The 20,136-nt window shown below is 39.7% G+C and overlaps 1 protein-coding gene across 3 annotated transcripts in view; it reads right to left on the bottom strand.

Moving 5' to 3' along the window:
* Positions 1–20,136, bottom strand: part of NFIL3 (nuclear factor, interleukin 3 regulated) — an 86,240-nt gene that overhangs the window by 40,480 nt on the left and 25,624 nt on the right. The window contains exon 3 of one of the 3 annotated variants that reach the window (XR_012761970.1): positions 7,966–8,962. The exons of 1 other annotated variant lie outside the window; for it this stretch is intronic. The gene's annotated coding sequence lies outside the window, so the exon portion shown is untranslated. Of the gene's footprint in view, positions 1–7,965; positions 8,963–17,610; positions 20,086–20,136 lie in introns of those variants that run through there. One more of the 3 variants, XR_012761971.1, reaches the window with a different exon arrangement.

Raw genomic sequence — 20,136 nt, 5'->3', positions numbered from 1 at the left:
GAAGAGTCACATTTAGAATTTGATTTATTGTTCCTTGTTACTGTTTGGAAGGGGGATTTTTATTTTTAATCAGAAAAAAGAGAGAATAACCACTTTCACAAGACGCCAAGAAATCGGATTGCAGATCCAGAAGATCCCAGCAGTGCTACACATACGCTTATAACACATCAGTGACATGATGTTCTCAGACAGGTGGCAAACTTTAGAGACTGAACCACTAACATCTGAATTTAAAAGGCACCTTCACTCCCTGAACTACACTCACCTGTTTCTCATCTGTCCCTCCCTCCACCCTGAATCCCACTGCAGTTCTGTTCCTTCAAAGGAGACCACAGCTGGTGCAAATTTCCAGCAAGCGGGTAATAGAAAGGCATTGCGGGTAAGTATGGGCTATGCTTGTGTACAAGAAAGATCTTATCTCAGCTTTGACTGGAGGCCTTAATGGCAAAATTATTGCTTCTCCAACTCCTGCACAGATCAATGTACTTAACTTTAATAAACATATTAATTAAATATAATTCCAGTTACTGACTGTTCAGAAATAACAAGGTCAACCAAACTCATCCCAATAAAATTTTTTTCTTAAACTCTTAGCATATATTTTCTCTGTAGATTATACATGTATTACCCACAGAAAGCCCACCTTAATACTGCTGTTCTAAAAGAAGACAAAGTTAAGCATTCAGGATTTAGGAAATCCCAGCATTAAGGCTCCCTGCGCAACCTTAATTCAACCTCTGTCATACATATGTAGTCATCATGTGTGATGACACAGTCACTTAGAAGTTTCTTCTCACAGGACCTCTGCCTCATTCAATTACTTAGGAAGGACAGTGCCCTGTAGGTGTTTAATATTTTATTCTTTCCTTGTTCAATACACGGTTGCCTAATGCGTTATTCATCGAACACTATTCAAGCCTGCTCTGAAAAAAAGAATCTAAAATTTCCTCAAGGGCTTTTCTGTGGTGCTTACCATAATAGTGCTGGAGTGATACACAAATGCTAATGAATCACTTCATACATTGAGAAGAGAGGCAGAGATATTCAAAGTTGGTAAGCAATTTCAAATGTCTGCAACCTGTTTCTTATGATTATTTCACATTGTGTTTTCAAAGCTCAGCTTCCACTAACTACAGTTGCAGCTGTGAGCATTCAGCATTTCTGCAACATGGTCCTACAGCCTCAAGTCAGAAAACCAGGAAATATGTGGAAATAAAACAGTGGCCATGCTTGAGAAGTCAACTAGAAGTCACCTAATTAGGGCTCCCTCCTGAAAAGAGCGAGGTTTGCAAAACTGGTCTGAACCATTCCAAAATTGATTCTCTCATCACAAAGATTCCAGTCTGCACTTGAGAAAAGTTTTGTCAGAACTGGAATGTGTACATGAGCATCTTGATTTTGACAGATTGGCCTTTTGTTACAAAAACACTGTATAGAAAAATTCCTGAACAGCTTCCTTTGCAGCAAAGGCACACCAGGAAACCAAATTAAGGTTGCCCCAGCAACGTTCATTTTTTTGGTGTTTCTTAGATTTTTGAGTGCTTTAGAATGCATCCTTAGTAATAATCTTTTACCAGTGTGTGTGTGCAGTGTAGTTCCATATCAGTGAATGCAGACGTGTTTGTATTTACATTTGCGCATAGGCAAAGATGTGCTTGGACAGGGTACTACACAGACTATCCTTCTGACTTTCATTCATGTATGGTGACTAAGCAAGACGGAAATAATATGTAAACAAGCAGATAATCTGCTGGTTCTGACATTATATTTTTTAAGCAATGACATGAAGCTGCCTCAAGCTTTAGCTTATCCTGGAGGGTCTGGTTGTTGGTGATTTTCACAGCTATAAGCAAGTATATAAAGACAATAGATAGATTTCCAAAATATTTCTGTGTTCATTGCTGTTGCTGTATTATTTGTATCTCTAGTCAGATTTCTAACTTTTTCAGGAAGGACACTATGTAGGGTGTTAGGAGATGGGGAGGACTTTGTAATAGGAATACACTATACTTTTACCACAGATGTTATTCAGAAAGAGTATTAATAAACCCACCAATTGTATTACATCAGTGCATCCTCTTAAATCCCATGGAGATTTTCCTAAACAGAGCTAAGCCATTTGCCTCAAACATCTTATCTACTTCTGTCACTACACAAATCCCCTAAATATTTCAGTCACTGCAAGGCCAACTGAAATGGTAAATTACCTCGTATGCTTAAGGGAAAACTATTAAATAGTGCTAAGTTCGGATCCTGCTGAAAATGAGGCTGCTGGGATTGAAGACAACTGCAGGAAAATAAGAATTGTAAGCAGTATCATCCCCATCCAACAATTACACTGTTGCCTATTGGCAACATTCCTTTATACGTCTCCTTGCTTTTCTTCTGTCTGATGAGACATTCTGTTATTTTCCTAAGCACATGTTGAAAGAGAACTGACAAAGGATGGCCTCACCTATTATTCTTTGTAATGGAAGTGTTTGCAGACAGGTCACCAGAGGCTACTGCAGCTTTTGGAAAAGCTGACGATAATACAAAGAAAGCATTTCTGAAACCTAAGGCTGCCACTACTGTACTTTTACTTCTCCATTTTACAGTGTCAAATGATTTCTTAGTGCCCCTTAGCTAATTCTGGAAGCAGGGACCTTTATTAGATGGATGGTTTAACCTAGGAATAAAGCTAGTGGCACCAGGGGACAAATCCAAGTGGCTCAGATAAGGTTCAGATTCACTTACAAACTTATTCATAAAATTCTACTATGAAGGACAAATCCAAAGAACAATTAGCTTCTGCCACTACATGAATTATCTTTATAACAAAACCACTAGAGCGTTAGCTGTGATCCTAGGAACTGACAATTCATAATGATGACATCAGCCTACAAAGGGAAAGTAGAAAGAAATACACAGAAAGGATTATTATCCTCCCTTATTCTCTAGGATTATTATTTGTGGTTTGCGGTACCATCGCGCTTGTGACACAGACATTCATTTGTAAGCTTTGCCACTGGCTTTTTTTTAAGACGGACTTGTAGGGAAAGGACATAAGGATTCTATTTTCAGAAAAAAATACTGAGTTTTGCGGCTTTTTTACAACCTTTATAGGCAATTCTGAAGTTTAAGAGCAAGTCGGGAAGCGAATGATATCTTTATTAATGGAGAAAAGACTCCAGAACACACACCTGTATTTCTCATGTACTTTTAAAGCACCTATGGTTGCATATTATTAAATACAGAAGGGACAAATCAGCCACCAAAGGCAGATTGATCTTTCCAAATTTGGCCTTATATACACTAATAAACAGCTTGCTGGCAGCTCCAGTGGAAAGCGGGCTCTTCTCTCAAGTCGTATTGGACATCTCCAGGGAAAGACTGGGGGTACACCTGGCTGTAATGCCAGCCGATAGACATCATTAGTGCAACCCCATCCCAAGGCTTTGGAGAAGATCCCAATGCTCCGGACTCTTCAGAAATCGGAACTGCCTCAATACCACAGTAGCTCTGGCATGGACATCTCTTGCCCCTGACCACCTTCAGGACCAACTCCAAGTCACGGCAGCTCCTCTATCACAGTGAACATCTCCTGCTTCCCTGCTCATTTCCCTACCCTGCCCTTTGCCCCACCAACACCAGCCCCCGCACTGCCCTGCTCCTCAGTAAACAGGGAATTTGAGGTCTTCCCCTCGCATCAGGGCGGCATCTCCTCCTGACATAAACAGCCCCATGCCTGGCTTGCTGCAGTACCCCTCTGCAGGACAAAAGCGTGCATCAGGGTCGTTCTGCTTGCTGGTCTTATAACACAATTGCTCACTGTTTGCCAGGGACTGGCCTCGAGAGCTTGGATTGTTGCCATCCTGCTGTCAAACACCCCCCACTGCCACCCCTGTCTTTGTTTTCATTGATGTCTGGTAGTTTAAAGCATTAAGCCTGCCCGGATATGATCGGATGTCAAGTGGGATGATGGTGTGGCAGTGCTGTCACAGAGGGAAATTAACAGCTTATTTCTATTTTGGCAGAACCCAGTTGCTCGTCTGGGACAGGAATCTCATTGAGTTGTGACTTGTACTGTTTGCACCTTAAGAGCAAGCAGCATGGACAAGATGCCTGGATGAACACGCGTGTCTGCTTAGCATCCAGATTTTAAGATACAGCTATGGCTGCACTAGCAGAAACACATACTTTCCTGTGAACTGACTGTGGTGCGTAGATTCAGAAAGTACCCTGCTGGGCTTTTTAAAAAGGCTGTCATATTTACATGCCTTCAAGAAGGAAGTTCAAAAAATTAAAAATAGTTCTCTCTCATACAATGACGACATGATAAAACCATTCTTTTTTCCTGTTCTGAATTGAAACTTGTGCTCAGGAGGAAGGAGAAGGCAGCCTTCATCTCTCTTTTTTTGGAACTTTGTTGAAGGCTGACACCAAAATGTAGTTATATGGGTTGGACACATTTTTCTCCTGAAAGAGGTCAGAGGGGTGAAATCCCAGTATCCTCTGCCTTCCCTGCAGAAAGAGGCCACAGCATGTTTCTGCTGAGCAGCACTCTGAATGTTTATACTTTTCTTGGGAAATTTCTTTCTTTTTCTTCTTTAAACAATTTGTGACATTTTCTGGAAAGCAAGGGCAGCAGCAGTATGTTCAGACCAACTTACAAAGCCAGAGGTTCACACACACCTCTCGTTAAAGTTTTCCGAGCAGTAGTTTTGAACCAAAGTCAAAGAGTGAGGTCTAAGCCCAATTTTGGTTATGTGTAGTTTATAATTCTTTGGAAAGCAGCAGCAGCCTCTCCTCAAGTGGAACCTGAGCAAATGATGAGGGTGAGGAAAGGATGTAATTTCCATATAATCTGTGTGCACCTGCACACACGCACGCACGCACTGTGTTTTGCAGACGTCTGTCTCCAACGGTAGCATCCCAGGTACAGCACCCAAGGACTTGCTCCTGATCTGTGCCGGTGGAGAAAAGGAGAGAGGCAGGTTTGGTATTGCAATGAGCGCACACTTTCCCAGCGGACAAGGGTTGCTTGGTCACCTCCATTCTCCTTCTAGCATGACCGGACTCTGCAGCCTTCATGCCGTGGGGCTCCTCCTCAATGCCACAGCTAAGCCACAAGCCTGGAAAGCAATGCTGGAACTATTAGCAAAGGCAAGAAGCGCTGTTGCCAGGTACTGCTCGAAGCCACTTCAATCCACTATAGAAAACACCATTGTTTGTTTGAAAGAAAAAGCACACTGTACCTGTACTTAAAGAGCTAATTGAAGTCAGCAATAAAAGAAGGATTAGCTGATCTGTGAAATATTTACTGAATCCCCCAGCTACAGTATACAGTTTCCTTGAATTTAATATCTTAATTGAATCCACAGTTTCTTTGGGCACAAAATGAGAATGCGGGACTGCGTATCACTTGGTGAGCTGGCTGCCGTCAGCTCTGAGTCAGTGCCTTCCATCTTGTCGTCTAGCCCTCATAGTGTAGAACAGTTCTTAGATACGGGAAAAAAGAAGAAAGACATGATTAATACTTGAAGCTGTTCACTAGTTTCCATCCTCTTGGCAGAGGCTGTAGGAGCAATGATAAAATCGCTGCCAGCCTTCCTATATTGTGGTTTGCGCAATTAAAATTCCCAAATGTTTGGTGCAATCTACAAAAATCCTGGAAGGCTGCATTTGGATGATTAATTTCTGATGTTGCCAATTTCTGATCTTGCCTTTGGCTAATATGTTTTAAAATTAAAGCATTCAGTTTTGATTTTATTTTCAACAGGATCATTAGGAGTTAATACAAGTGTTTTTTCAGTATGGGCTGTGCAAACACTAGAACCAAAACTCCACCTGAATAGTTTTCGTTCTAGTGCCACCTTCTAATCAAAGATTTCAAACCGCTTTGCAAAGCAGTAATGAAATAGCCAAGACTCACAGCCCTCCTTTGAGCTCAATAGGATTCACTCTTACTTTTCCCTATGCTTCCTTTCCTCATGAAGAAGATGAGACCCCACATTTTTAGGCAATTTACCCAGATTTTGCAGCCCAGGACAGTGGAATGGTGTCTGTGAAGGAACATTGCCTAAAATGGCAATAGAGCCCTATGCACCGGATACTATAACTCACGCTCACTAGTCCACAAATTGATTTTAAGTTATTCCTGATAATTATCACTTGCACACAGGTTCTAAACTACAGACCTACAGAACGAGGTGTGACTCCATCTCAGTTCATCCATGCTGGCTTCCTCTCTGCTTCAGCTTGAAGTCCATACTGTTATTTTTAGACAACAACATGCTTCAAGTATTCTATAAACACTCAGATGTCATTAAAAATGGGTCTTCAACTGCTTGATTAGTGACTGATGAATCTTAAAAAAAAAAAAGAAACAGAGCAAAACTGTTCGGCAACACTAAAAATAATGAAAGCAAGTCTCTCAGCCAATTCACAGAGAGAGATTTCTTTGGAAAAATAAAGAAGAATTGACAGTTTATAAAGAAACAATTGCAGTTAAGAATTCTAAACAACAACAAAGGAGCACAAGAACCAAGTCAGCTAATATTGAGGACATCAGAATAAACTTACATATTGCACAAAGACTTTATTTCTACTATTTTTTCCTTCGAGAGAAATACCTCTCTGCGTGACTCCTGATGGGGAAAATCCCTCCCTAGTTAGATGTAGCAGGAGACAGAAATTCTGCATCAGGAAATTAGCCAGGTAATTAAGTATTTTTCAACAGGAAAAAAATCTACAGGCACAGATGGATACCCAACTGAGATTTTTTAGCTTTTAGAAGTAATAACTTCTCTTAAGCTGTTTAGAATCTTCAATGATGTTTTTAAGTCGAGAGCAGTTAAAACTGAATGAATCTGATGGAAATTTTGTCACGTTTAATGAAGACAAACCAGTAAGTCTGTTGCCATTTGCCATGCCATTTCAATATCAAAAATACCTTCAAATATTTTGGCAAACAGATTGGAAAACTGCATAAAGCTCCTGATTAACAGAGATCAGGTTGGTTTCAGTACTGGCAGGTGGATAACATCTGGCATCATGTGGACTGAGTCAGTAAAGGAATTAAAGTGACATCATTAAATACCATAAAAGTTTTTGCCACAGTCAAAATGGGGATAGTTATTTCAAGCATGACAGATAAGTGGAGGAGGAGCAGATCTGAACAGCTAGAGCGGTGAGATCAGGCCAACCATTTTGCATGAAGGAAGAATTTGTACACGTTGGAAGGAATGTGTAGGCAACAGTGACCTCTCCCTTCCACCTATGCTTTTCAACCCATTAGGAAAGGACAAGTGTAGCAGATCCAGATAGTGATAAATGAGGAAACAGCAGTAATTAGCTAAGCCAGAGGAGTGGCTAACTGCACCAATGCAGGCATAACTGGTAGGTTAAATTAAAGTTTTGAAAAATCTACTGACATATATCTACTGATAGCTGACAGAAAGGTTAACACTGAAGAATAAGCAAGCTGCCTTTTTTAGAGTACTAGCACAGGACATGAGTATGTCCATAACCCTAACACCTGACGTGGTTAAACTGCTCCAAATTGTTTTAGGCTGATGTTATCCAAGATACAAAACCACACTGGTGACTAACTTACTATCTGTCAAGTACATCTTGGCTGGATGCAGCCAGTATTGTCTCCATGACTGTATCTTTTGCTTGCTCATTTTCCCAAATATTTTTAAGACACAAAAATAATTTTTAGAAGTGAAGGACTGGTAAAAAAAAAACAAAAACAAAACATTTGCTAAGATACCAAAGACTCTTTGATTATTTTTTTTAACAAGCAAAGCAATCCGCCTGTGGGATTTTCAAGATATCCCCAGAATATGTCAGAGGGAGCCAGGTCAGCAATAATGCTGAGATACTGATTTCTGCTTATCTCAGACATATCTCTGTAGGTGACATGAGTGATACAGTTCACTGCTAAGATTACACAACACATACCTTTATAGACACCCTACCTTCAGTTCTTCTGAATTCCTCCTACCAGGCCAGATACAGATAATGCACCTCCGCTATTCTCGTATAGAAAGTCCTAAAATATTTCATGTAGGACAGACAGTATTAACTGGCATTTTCAGAGGACCCCAATGAAGTTGAGTGTCCAGCTCCCATGGACTTTTCTGCCTAAGTCCAATAAGCTCTAAAAATTCCAGTAATTTGTACAGAAAGATGAAAATTACTTTGTTTTCCTAGCTCCATTTAAAATTACATTGCATTTCAAACTCTTCAGTTGAAATTCCCCTTAAAGTTTAAGAACTTAACAGTCATTCTTTCAGCATTTAATTTTCAACAAGATCTAGTGTTAAAACACAAACATTACATTAGCTACAGTTCAGTCCTTTCCTAAAGCAAAGGAACAGCACCAATATAATGAGGATATCCAGGAATTTTTATCAAAAATAAAGAAAGAAGAGTCTTAGAGTAAAATCTTTTACGTTGTTTATTTGGTTGTGGTTTGGAGTTTAAAAAAAAAAATTCAGAGGATTAAGATGTAGGCGACAAAACCAGGATTGTAATCCCAACTCTTCCATTTCACTTTCACCACAGCATCCAACAACCTCTTCAACAACTCCCAGTTCCCAAATGATACTAAGCCTTCTTTCTCTCTGTAAGTTGGAAAAAGCAAGCCTCCAAAGCACAAGAGAATTCACTGAAGGGGAGGAAAGTCATTGGACTTTGAGATATTACAAAAGCATTTATAAAAATTTAATTTGAAAAAGTTGTTATTTGAAATCTCTGAGAAAGGGTAGAATTTGCAGACCACACGCAGAGGCAAAGAAGTGATAATTAATTCCATGGAAGGTCCAGGGGCACAGCAGTGAACTTAATAAGCCTGATACAGAAGACAAAAGTTAATTATATGAGTAAGTAGCAAAAAGGTTTCTGATAAGGAAATTCCCATTGTGTTTTGGTCCCCTAAATTGAAGAACGGTGGCTTTCTCTTCAAGATTTTTTCCTAGTGGTAAAAGAAAATAATTGAAAGTTATTAATTCAGAAGTGCCACAACTATTTCTTTTTTTCAAGATAATTTACAGAGATGTATCACCGACTACTGGAGTAAGTGTGGCCTGAAAGGTAACTTCGTGCAGATACAGCAGTCTCAACCAGAACATACAAACATTAATTGGATGTTTAAAATGATGTAATACTGGATGAAAGGTGAAAGAAATTACCACTTCCTGCATTAGTACTATAACAAGACTCATGAGTATATGCCATAAAAAAGAAATGCCTTTAGCACCAAAATCTGAGTAAAATTCTGGTCAGTTATTATGCATGTTTAAAACCTGGATACATAGATGGCAACTTCAAAGCTTTGTTGTATAGAAGAAAAAAGACTAGAGCCATACAGATTTCCTCCAATGTTTTGATGAGACAGTAGCAAGTGGAGTTTTGTCATGGGCATATGCAATTAGTTTGCAATAACAGAAGAACTATGTGCAGTATGCCCAGAAGCAACTTATCCTGCCACTGGAAGAGCAGCGCACATGAACACACGGAATATCACGATGACACCACTCAAACCTCTGAGCAAGCATTAAGACAGAGACTGATCTGACTCAAAAAGAGCAGAACAAAAATAATAAACAGCATTATGTTTGAGTATCCTAAACTAGGTTTAAAATGGGCTGCCAAGAAGATACCAGTCACCCAAGAAAAACTCTAGGATTTGATACACGTTACAAAAAATCATTGCTTTTTAATGGCACAAGCAGTAACATTTTGTTCTTTTGCTCATCTTAAAATTTTATTAAAGAAAGCTGAAGATATAAGAAAGATGTAGGGAAAAAAAAAGGTCAAATACTGAAGAGACATCCGTTTTAAAATTCCATTGGTCTTGTAAGACAGTTACCGCTTTTTCCTCTGTGATACAGAGCTTTGTCTTCCAGAAAAGATTATTTTTATTTATTTCACTTTTGCCTGCCAGTTTAGAGGGCACTCAAATTCCAGCACATTCATCAGGCATAATGTTTATTTCAGGTATCTCTACATTTTGTACTTTCTCCACTGAAATATTTCTAAGTGCTCATAACCCTGGTCTTATTCAATGTTTCCACCCTCTTCAGCTCAAAAAAATGTTTTAATATGTGGAAGAAGAGAACATGAAAAGTAGAAGCAGATCAGAAGGAATTTTCCTGACAAAGTCATTCTGTCATCCATACAGTCTAGTGTATTACCAGAGGAAGTTCAGAAATGGAGGAAATTGTTAGTAAATGTCCTTGTGATTTGCGGATCGAGATTTTCGTTTAACTTTTGATTAAACTAGGATTCACAAGTTTCCTTTTGCACGGATCACACTTGAGAATGAAGTACAAGACTTTTCCATAGCTTTTTCTCATTTGTAGGCTCCATTAGGAAGGGTGGATTGGAAAGACAGGAGCATGCTATGCACAGCTGCATGCAGGCAGCAAACACTTCAGCCACACAGGTTTGCTGCCTGCATCCCAGAAATGTCATGACCCGTCATAAACTGCATAGATCACCAGCTACTCTTTAAAACTTCTAAATAAACACTGTGATGCTTTGTCACTGTAGCCCTTGGAGCAGAAGATGAGGGTCTGGAATTATTGACCAAGCACCCTTATTATCCTAATCCAACCTGCTCCTTAAACTTCCCCTTTTCCATGCTAACACTCCTCAGTTTGTAATGATAAATATCTGTACAATGCTGCTCAGTGCTACCTTGCACATCACTAAGCCCTAGCCCCAGTCCACTCCATGCACCTGCAGGCTTCAGGTGCTTTTAGGATTTCAGGTTCAGTTTCATCAGGTGATTCCCAATGGGTAGGACAACTCCTTCGGCTTGTGGCTGACTCCATAGACTGAGGCTACTTGGCCCATTTTATTTTCTCTGGCTTGCTACCAGTTTGTCTAACAAGCCCCAACAAATGTAAGCACATTTGATACTGGTCTTGTCCTATCAATAAAGCTAGCACACAAAGTTGTTCTTCTTCAGCTGATAAGTACTGCTTACAGATTAGCAAATTATTTGACAAAGCCACTCCTCTCCTCTCCTCTCCTCTCCTCTCCTCTCCTCTCCTCTCCTCTCCTCTCCTCTCCTCTCCTCTCCTCTCCTCTCTTGTCTCTTCCCTCCCCTCCCCTCCCCTCCCCTCCTTTTCCCATTCTTTCTGCAGTGGATTCCATCCTGATGGATGGAATAGCAGGTGCATGCATCAAGGTACCTTTTTTTTTCCAGGCCAGAAACACCCCAAGAAAGATCTGATTCATAGAGAGGTTTCCAGCAGATGATTTGAGCTCTGCAATTTCTCTCCATGATCATAAGTGCCAGAAGGAGCTTGGCTCACATGCTGGAGATCAACACACCTTTCCTCCCACTTCCAGCGCACGAAGGACGCTGACAGCCACAGCACCCTGCAAAGACTTTTGCCTCTCATTCCCCGTTCCTGAACTTGAATGGCAGCTAAGCAGGGAGGAGATGCATGTCTAGATGGGCAATGAAATCCTCAGAGCCTGCAGTCTGCATTTGGGTTCTTTACTAAAAAGAGAGCCTCACACAGAAAAGATGGAGATGTATCCAGAAAAACAACTAAGGACCCTAACAGAAAACCTAATTTCATACAATGCCAAATTTTTTGTTCAACTTCTTTTGTTTCTTTACAGCCTCTCACACATAAACACACAGCATCTAGGATGTGAACAAGCTTGGACCTAAATTCGAGGTACTTGTAGAGTGCCTTCACTATCAAGGTTGTAAACAAATTCAGTGCGGAAACAGACAGTAAGTGACCTTGAAGAGAAATTCTTCTTAGCCTCTGTGCCATTCACCGCCTTTCATATTTGCTTGTAATACCCCAGAATCTATCACTAGTTGTCATAGCTACCAAGGGGGCAGATTTTCAAAGTGCATGCCAACAACCATCTAACAGAAAGTAGGTCTTAAATCTGTAGTTCTTTTCACCAGGAGTTAATGATGCAGCCAATTTGGCCACCACAAGGCACACAAACATTATAAATATAATGATTTAAAGAAAATAAGTTATGACAAGGCAATTTCAAAAATGTGCTTACGATCACCAATCCAACCCAAAGCAAACAAAAACAATCATTTCACAAAACTGAAGTGTGTGCCACAAGAATGTACCGTTGGCTGGTGTTTGCAAAAGAATTCTATTGTTCAAAGTAGCTGACGTTGCCAAAAGATACAATAATTTTATTACATTGGCTTAATCCACAGTAAACTACTCTGTGTACTATAAAATGGAGGAAAAACTGCAGGATTTTGAAAAGAAGCAAAATCTGCAAACTGAAACATCTCAGCTGCATGCCTTGGCCGTGAATCAGTCCAAAGGAAATGTTAAATATAGAAAGAAAGTACATGAATTTTACCAAAGACCGAACACCTAGCTGTTTGCTTCTACAATTAATTAGCTGCAGACAGCTATAACAGCAGAAGTTTGGAGGTCTGTGCTGAAGTTAATTGCAAAAGGCATGTAAATTTAGATAGCTAGTCAGTGGAAAAAATGGAAGACATGATTAATCAACAGGATCAGATAGAAAATTTCCTTATATATAATTGTAAGGAGCAACTGTGCTTTAATTGTAGCATTGAGAGAATATGTCTTTCAAATGTTAAATTATTCATCGCGTTAGATACTTGAATGATCTTTTCTTAAATCTTCATGTAGGAGGTAAAAATTCTACAGACAATACTTAAGGGAAGATACTGGAGGAAAATTTATATGAAAAATTTAAAAGTCTCTCGTCTGCCTAGGCTGATAAATAGTAAATATGAAAAGGGGAAAAAAATTAAAATAAGAAGGAAAAAAAAAAACCTTAAGGGAGAGCCATGATTTGAGAAGCCTGTTTCTTAGAACAACAAATAGTGAGTCATCGTAATAGAGAAAGAATTAGTCATTCTTTGCAGCACTACAGCACATCTTCTGCATGAGTTATGCCGAAGATATGCAGAATATGGACTAGACTCTAAATCAGGACATAAATGGCTGATTTTTAACAAAGGTTCAGAGAACAATCAACTAAAGGCTGAAATCCCGTGCATTATAGCGTTCTGTATACTGCAGCAGCAAGCCATCAACAGAATACAAACTGGATTCAGGCAGGCAGCTCAGGGATGCGGTTAATCACAGACCGTAATCCGGACACCTCACACAGGCAAAATTACCCTGGATTATGCCAAGAGATCTTGCCAGGATGAGGATGACAAGAGCAGGATCAGGCATTCCTTGCAGAAACCAGTCAACTAACAGCTGACATCATCTATCAGGATTACACCAGTTATCTGGCTTCCTCACGCTATTTTTATAGGTAAATGGGGTAAAATGGGGCCAAATCATCGACTCTTTTTATGTGGGAGATAGTCCAGATTAAAATAGATAAACCAGAATATTTTATTCTACACTAAAATACTGTCACACATGAAGTTATGCAAATATCTTTCTCTGGGAATAAATACTCCAGATTTACTCTTGGATAACTTAATGTGGAACACTTACCAATGAAAAAAGACATTTTTTTAAATCCAGTTTTAAAGATGATTAAATCAAACTTGAACAAGACATTCCTATTATTCTCTTGTATAAATGCTTAGAAGATATCTTATTTTAAATTTACATTTCACTTGAATCCTCGTGAACTTTCAATGTAAATAGAAATGGTGTGTATTTACTTCTTAGTTTAACCTGCTTCCGGAGGATACTGAATTAAAAAGAAACACTTTCAGTGGAGGATAAGTATGTCTACGTATGGAGTAGTTACAAGGCAGTATATCATCACATTAATATGTTTCTTAATTTCCACATGCGGACAAGACTTTGGTATCCAGAGACTGACATTGCCACGTTAGTTCTGTAAATAAGGACATTTGTACCCATTTATAATAACAGTATCATACAAGTATGCGAACAAACACAGGATCAAACAAAAACCAAAACATATTCAAAAGAAGGAATGAGAGAAGCAATTCACTGTTCTGTTAGTGAACAAAAACAGGTTTGTCTGGCTGTGGAACATACGTTACATCTTGCACTGCAGGCAAGAGCTCAGTAAAATACAACTGCAGAATCAGACAACAGTTGTGGATCCATAATGGACACAAGACACTCAGAGCCCCCAGTCTTCTCAGTGGAAGAAAGATGGTTCTTGTAGGAATGTGTTGAAAGCCTCTTGCCTTACTGCACTTTACTGCCTCTGAAAGACCCAGATTATTTCTTCTCTTCACTCCCTGTTAATGTGCTAGTGTTTTCTGTCTGTTTCCACTAGAACTAACACAATCAACAAACTAAAATGCAGCTGACTCAGTCTAACCAGGAGTGCTTTTTCTAAATTACGTTTATATTTATGGCATGCTCAGGTTTATGCTGTGCTTGTATCTGTTCCAAAATATTTCAGTTGTGAAAGAAGAACCAAGTTAGCCAAAAGAACAGTTTATCTGCATAAAGAAGTGATACTTAGAAATCCTGCCAAGTGAGAAAAAGGTCAGCTATTTAAGCAAGCAGTGAAGTTAACAAGTAGCCCCCCCCTCCCCCCCCGAAGCCTGTTCAGATATATCATGTGTGAACTGTAAGTCTGAAGAGGGACAAACTAGCTTTATCCTTGTCTTGTTTAACCTGACCATTTCACTGCTGACTGTTTCTGTTTTGTTTTGGTTTTTAATGAGGGCTCTTTCTATGGCCGGCACATTTTGTTCCTATTTCCCAAGGTGTTTCATATTCTAACTTAGCTTTTTCTACAAGCAAAATGGTTTGAGTCTAAGGAGGGTGAAGTGCCCTTTCTTTAAAAAAATCTGTTCACTTGAATGAATTTTTAATCACACAATTTTTAAGAAGTCACAGCCAGATCCACTGGAGAACTGCCATTCCTGTATCAGGATTTAGGCAGAACATCCGAAACTCTGCTGTTTGTGTTCAGGGCCTCAGCTCTGAACCTCCCAAGCTCCAGTGCCAGTGAAGTCTGGAGCTGCCCAGCGCCTTGTCTGATTCCCACATTCCCAGGTACCTGCAGCAGCAACCCTGTGGATGGCCAGAACTGCCCATCTTTTTGGTGCCAAACTTGCCTGCTGAACGAAGTGATGAGAATTCAAGAACAAGCTGTGTTTCTGCCCAAGTCCTCTGGGACATGCACATTACCATGGGCACTCAGAGCTCGCTGTGGCACAGCGTTGGCATCAAGTCACATTACAGTATCCTCTTACAGTATTTTTCTTGTTCCTAATGCTTCTTGTATTTCTCGTTTTGCAGGATAAAAGCTTACACAGGAAGGGCGGGGATTGTTTCCAGCCAGCTTCACAGCTAGCCTGGTGCTGACAGCATTTTCCTAGGAGAGAGATAGGAGATAAAGGTTTTTGACAGCCTCAGGCTGAGGAGGGCAAGTAACTTCTCTCTCCTGTTTCCTAGGCGAACACTCCAACTACTCGATACTTTGCTTCAGGGAAGCCCAGCTACCATCTTCCTCCTCCCTCAGCCTAATTTTGAGTCCTTTCTAAACAGTTACTTGCATCTTGACTCCAGGGACAGCCCCAAACAGCGAATCTGAGGGGAACAGAAGAACCAGGTGCTTGAATAGCATGCTTTGGCTCCCTGCACGGGCAGGATTTCCAGCATCTTGCTTTTTGTGAACTTTCCTGGTAGTTCTACCAAGCAACTTGCTCAGCAGTAAGGCTGTGATTTTTGCCATGCGGCCCTTCCAAATGCCTGCTTCTCAGCATGCACGGTGTGGAGAGGTTATGTGCATTATGTAAGGTCGTGGGTTGTTTTTCCCAGGCCACCCAAGCTCCGTCGCCAAGTGGATAGGGATGTCACCATCCCATGTCTCTTCCCTCTCCATTTGCCTGGCTGCCACTCTGCATTTTTCCAAACCATGCCACATAATTGCAGTTGTGCACCCTTCTCCTTTAGAACAGACATTGTCTCAACCTCTAGGTTGCTCATTTAAAATGAGAGGTGCTACAGGAGCTATGCTCAAGGCATTTGTGGTCTTTCTTCAGATCTCATGATTCTGAAAGTTCAAAACATGTTCCTGAGTTCAAAGCCAAAAATTACATATAGAAAGAATCCTTTACAAATTAAACTTCTTCTCAGCCTGAATTTGATACAACATGCAACTGAAAACACCACCCCCAAAATAGTGATTAGGCCAAATTGCAGTGATTTGATGGACTTCAGTGGACTTAATACTGGTAAAATACTGGTTCAGGTTTTCCCCTAGACAGCATGAAAATAATAACCAGAGTACCTTCTTAGAAACTAGTTAATTTTTGTGTGTGTGTGCATGAAATCGGAAACCATAATAAGATTTTGAAATAGAGAACTAGATTAAATTAAATCCATCATAGAAATATTAGTGCCTGCTATGGCCAGGCTTGTGTTCCAGATTCAGTATCAAATTCAGTACCACATACTCACTCCAGAAAGAGGATGGCTGATAACTGAAATCAAAGTAATAATAAAAAAGCTATTCACTTGCTGGCTGATTGGAACTCCAAATTCTCATCAAATCAGGAGCAAATACAAAAAGTGTATCTGATCAATTCTATTTTAAGGTTTTTTTGATTTGTATTCAACATGCAGATATGGAAAGATGTTGTTTCCTTTTTCAAAAACATGACTCGATTTTGTTGATTGTTGAAAATTAGCTTCATGAATATTTCAGTAAGGAAAAAGCATTTCATCAAGTATTCACCGACTTCACAGAGCTAATATACAATTGACTTAAAATAACTTCTGTTTACAAGGCTGTATTACATGGAAAACAGCAACTTGGTTGGTCCAAGGCTGGATACTATTCATCCCAGATATCAAAGCAAAAGATCTCCAAGTGTTCTGGAGGCAGTCATAGTGAAAATTACTGGAAAGGGCATTCCTCACCAGGCTAAACATTTTTAAGAGTAGTGGGTCTGGATCAGGCCCAGAACTTCTGAACTCAGAGCCTCTATTTTGCCTCCTGAATCCATTTCGGCATTTCAGTGAACGGACTAGACAGATCCGGGTAAAACGCTGAGAATTTTTACGGATTTAACAATACTGAAAATCAAAACCATGTTAATATTTCTGATGATGCATAGCCTGTAACAAGATTTACTTTGGAAATCACAACTTTGTGACTGAGAACCAGAACGAATTTGGCTACCAGCTATGATAAATAAGTACAAACATTCCTGTTTGACAAACTGGCTGGAAGCCCATTTACTAAAAACTGTCACTATCTTTATATTGATTTACCAAACACAAGGTTACAAAAATTCTGTTGGATGGGTTTAAGTTCATACATCAAATCTAGAAGGCATATAGCTTTCAAATGCAAAGTACTCTTGTCATGTACTTACTGCTGTTTTGAAGACACATTTAATAAAAGTCATGAGTAACATATGTTTGCTAGGCTTTTTACAAAAACAAGCCACAATCAAATCTACTGTGTAATTCATGCTATAACGGGATTGCTTTGAGCCTTGTTATAAAAGGTAAGACTCAAAAAAAGTAACTTCATCTTATGTATAGTTTCTTCATAACAAATCTTGTATTCTGCATTTATCTATGATCTGCATTTTCTGAGTGGTGATAAACAACATAGTTTCTATGATCATCAACAGCAGTGTTTTTAAATGCTGTGCTTACAAGTTTAACACTTTGGCTTGTTACCTCTCAGAATTCATAGAGGGGAGCACGTCCAAGAAACATTTTGCTGCTATACAACATACCACGGAAGGTCAGGGCAGACTCCAGAGATCTGAAGAGCTAGTGTAGAGGTACTATTTAGGCTTGTGTTTTTGGAAGTATGCTGCTGAAATTAAATGTAAATATACATAATTCCATTTTTATTATGTAAATCATACTACCCTGAATTGTGGCCATCCCAGGAAACTAGCTGATCTTAAAATTTTTACCATCTTTTAAAAAAGGTCTGTCTAGAAAGATATTCCACTGCTGTATATAAGTACAAGTATGCCAGTTCTCACCAGAATCTCCTCTACCTTGAGCAGATAGCAAGAAAAAATCTCCTGTTGCACGTACAACCCAAATTCTCTGGATAAACGAATTCAGCCTAAAACCAAGGAGTATTTTAATTCTAAGACACTAGTTCTAGGACAATCTTAAGCTACAGATAGATGTCAGTTCTTAATTAGAAGGTTATATTGATATCTATATTGTATGCTGCATTTCTGTGATACTTTGAAAGACATTCACCAAAATGAAGGCAAACTTATAAATTACTAATGTTATAGTGTATTTGCAGTGTTAGCTTTGCCCACTGAAGTCTGACTCTGCAGCTTTTTTAATGAAGAGTATATCCTAGATGTTTACACACACTTCTAAGCAAACATGTTACCCCCGTTGATTTTATCTGCTGAAGTTTTAAATGCTTGCCATATTGTAGCCCTGCGAAGGCCTCCTGATTGATTATCAGTGATGTGGCTGCCAATTAATATATTTAAATTCTTATAGTTCTGAGATTATATTGTGTCAAAATTTTTCAATCTTCAGCTTTGAATAAAGCATATGAATTTTCCTTTTTCTAATTGAATTTCAGAATTGTTTTTGAGAAATATATGTATTCCCAGTGCATATTTGGCAGAATGACAAACATAAAGAGTGCAGTGTCCAAATATACTTCACTACTGGCATTAAATTGTGTAACATGAGCTCAGCTAGACTCTATAGCAGAGACAAGCAATTATCTCTCTCCTTCCCCCACTACTCCCCCAAAATGAGGAAAGTTCATGCAATCAGCAGTGACCATGCACAGAGTCTCAGGTATACACATGTGCTACCTGAGCAGATCAGACTGCTGCTGTGTGTCAGCATAGATTTGCAATTAATACTAACGCGAAGTTTCTTCATACCAAAAGAATGCAATTAAACACTGAGAAGGTGCTGATTTGAGATACCATTGACTAGTTTGTGTCACAGAACTCCTTAATGAAAATCCATTTCTTTCACAGCAAGCCCTAAATGTTATCAATCAAAACCCAGTTGCCTATGGATGTGGACACCCTTTGAAATAATATGCTATCAGGATAAATAAGGACACTTGCATTTCTCAGTGTCAATGGAAAAGCGCTCAAAGCTTTTGGCTGCCTGTTTATGAATTTTAATGAGCCCTGGATTTGTCTCAGAAGGAGGCAGCCTTAGTTTTCAGAGTGATTCAGACAAGTCAGTACAATATTAGAAAACAGTACAAAAGCATGAGCGATAACATAATAAAGCACTTTGACGAAGCTATGTTCGGGAGGGGAAGCCAGCTTACATAAAATCACCCCCACGGCTTCTCCTCCTAAACTACAAAATTACCAACTTTGAATCTCAGTTTCCAATGTCATTTTCACTTTTTGTTGCAAAATAATTTGTGATATGAAATGAACAGTAAAAATAGAGGTTGATTGTTATATTTTAGTCTCAGATGGAGGATGATTTGACACTTCTCAGCCATCAGACAGTTACAGGGCAGACTCAAGTTAATTTCAGCTTTAGAAAATGTTTGCTTGAATTGCTTTAGCAAGACCTTCAAGGTTGCCAGTTGAACCTCTGCTCTTCAAGCCCCCCAGACACATGTGCACATCTACGTACCCCAGCAGCCCTGCAATGCCTTTGTCCCAACTGCGGCCATGAATGCGGGGAATAGTTGCCCTGGCTGAGACCAAGATCCTATTCCAGCCTCTTTCCTCATTGTGTTTTTTACATTTCCTGTATTTCCTGTCTAAGGGCAGGCCTATGCATTGTTTCCTTATCTGCAAAATGGAGAACATCACTGCCCACTGTCACAACACCAGCATGAGGCTCATTTCTGCAGCACCCTTGGTTTCTTCCACAAGTCAGCCTTCAGGGCTCCGTGAAAACCTCGGCTCTGCTGTTGTGGGCTCAGGAAGAAACAACAGGTGAAAAAAAGTCAATATTTGCCAAACAGAAAAGGGCAGCTCCAGCATAAGGTTTCCATGGCCTATTGAGTCATGTGGAGTGAGAAAGGTCATGAGCACTGGATTCATTAAAGTCCGGTTGATTTAGGTGAATGCCGTGGTGGCTACGGAAGGCCTATGCTTAGAGCAAGAAGCCAGCGCCCCAGGTGGTCGTCCTCTGAGCCCTGGATGAACTACCGAAGATCTGGGAGCTGCAAGGAGCAAGGGTTTCTTTCCAGCTGCTGTAAGAAAAAGCCAGCCCA

The sequence above is a fragment of the Opisthocomus hoazin genome, chromosome Z, assembly GCF_030867145.1.
Source record: "Opisthocomus hoazin isolate bOpiHoa1 chromosome Z, bOpiHoa1.hap1, whole genome shotgun sequence".
Lineage (NCBI taxonomy): Eukaryota > Metazoa > Chordata > Aves > Opisthocomiformes > Opisthocomidae > Opisthocomus > Opisthocomus hoazin.
This window is presented reverse-complemented; position numbering and strand designations above follow the sequence as displayed.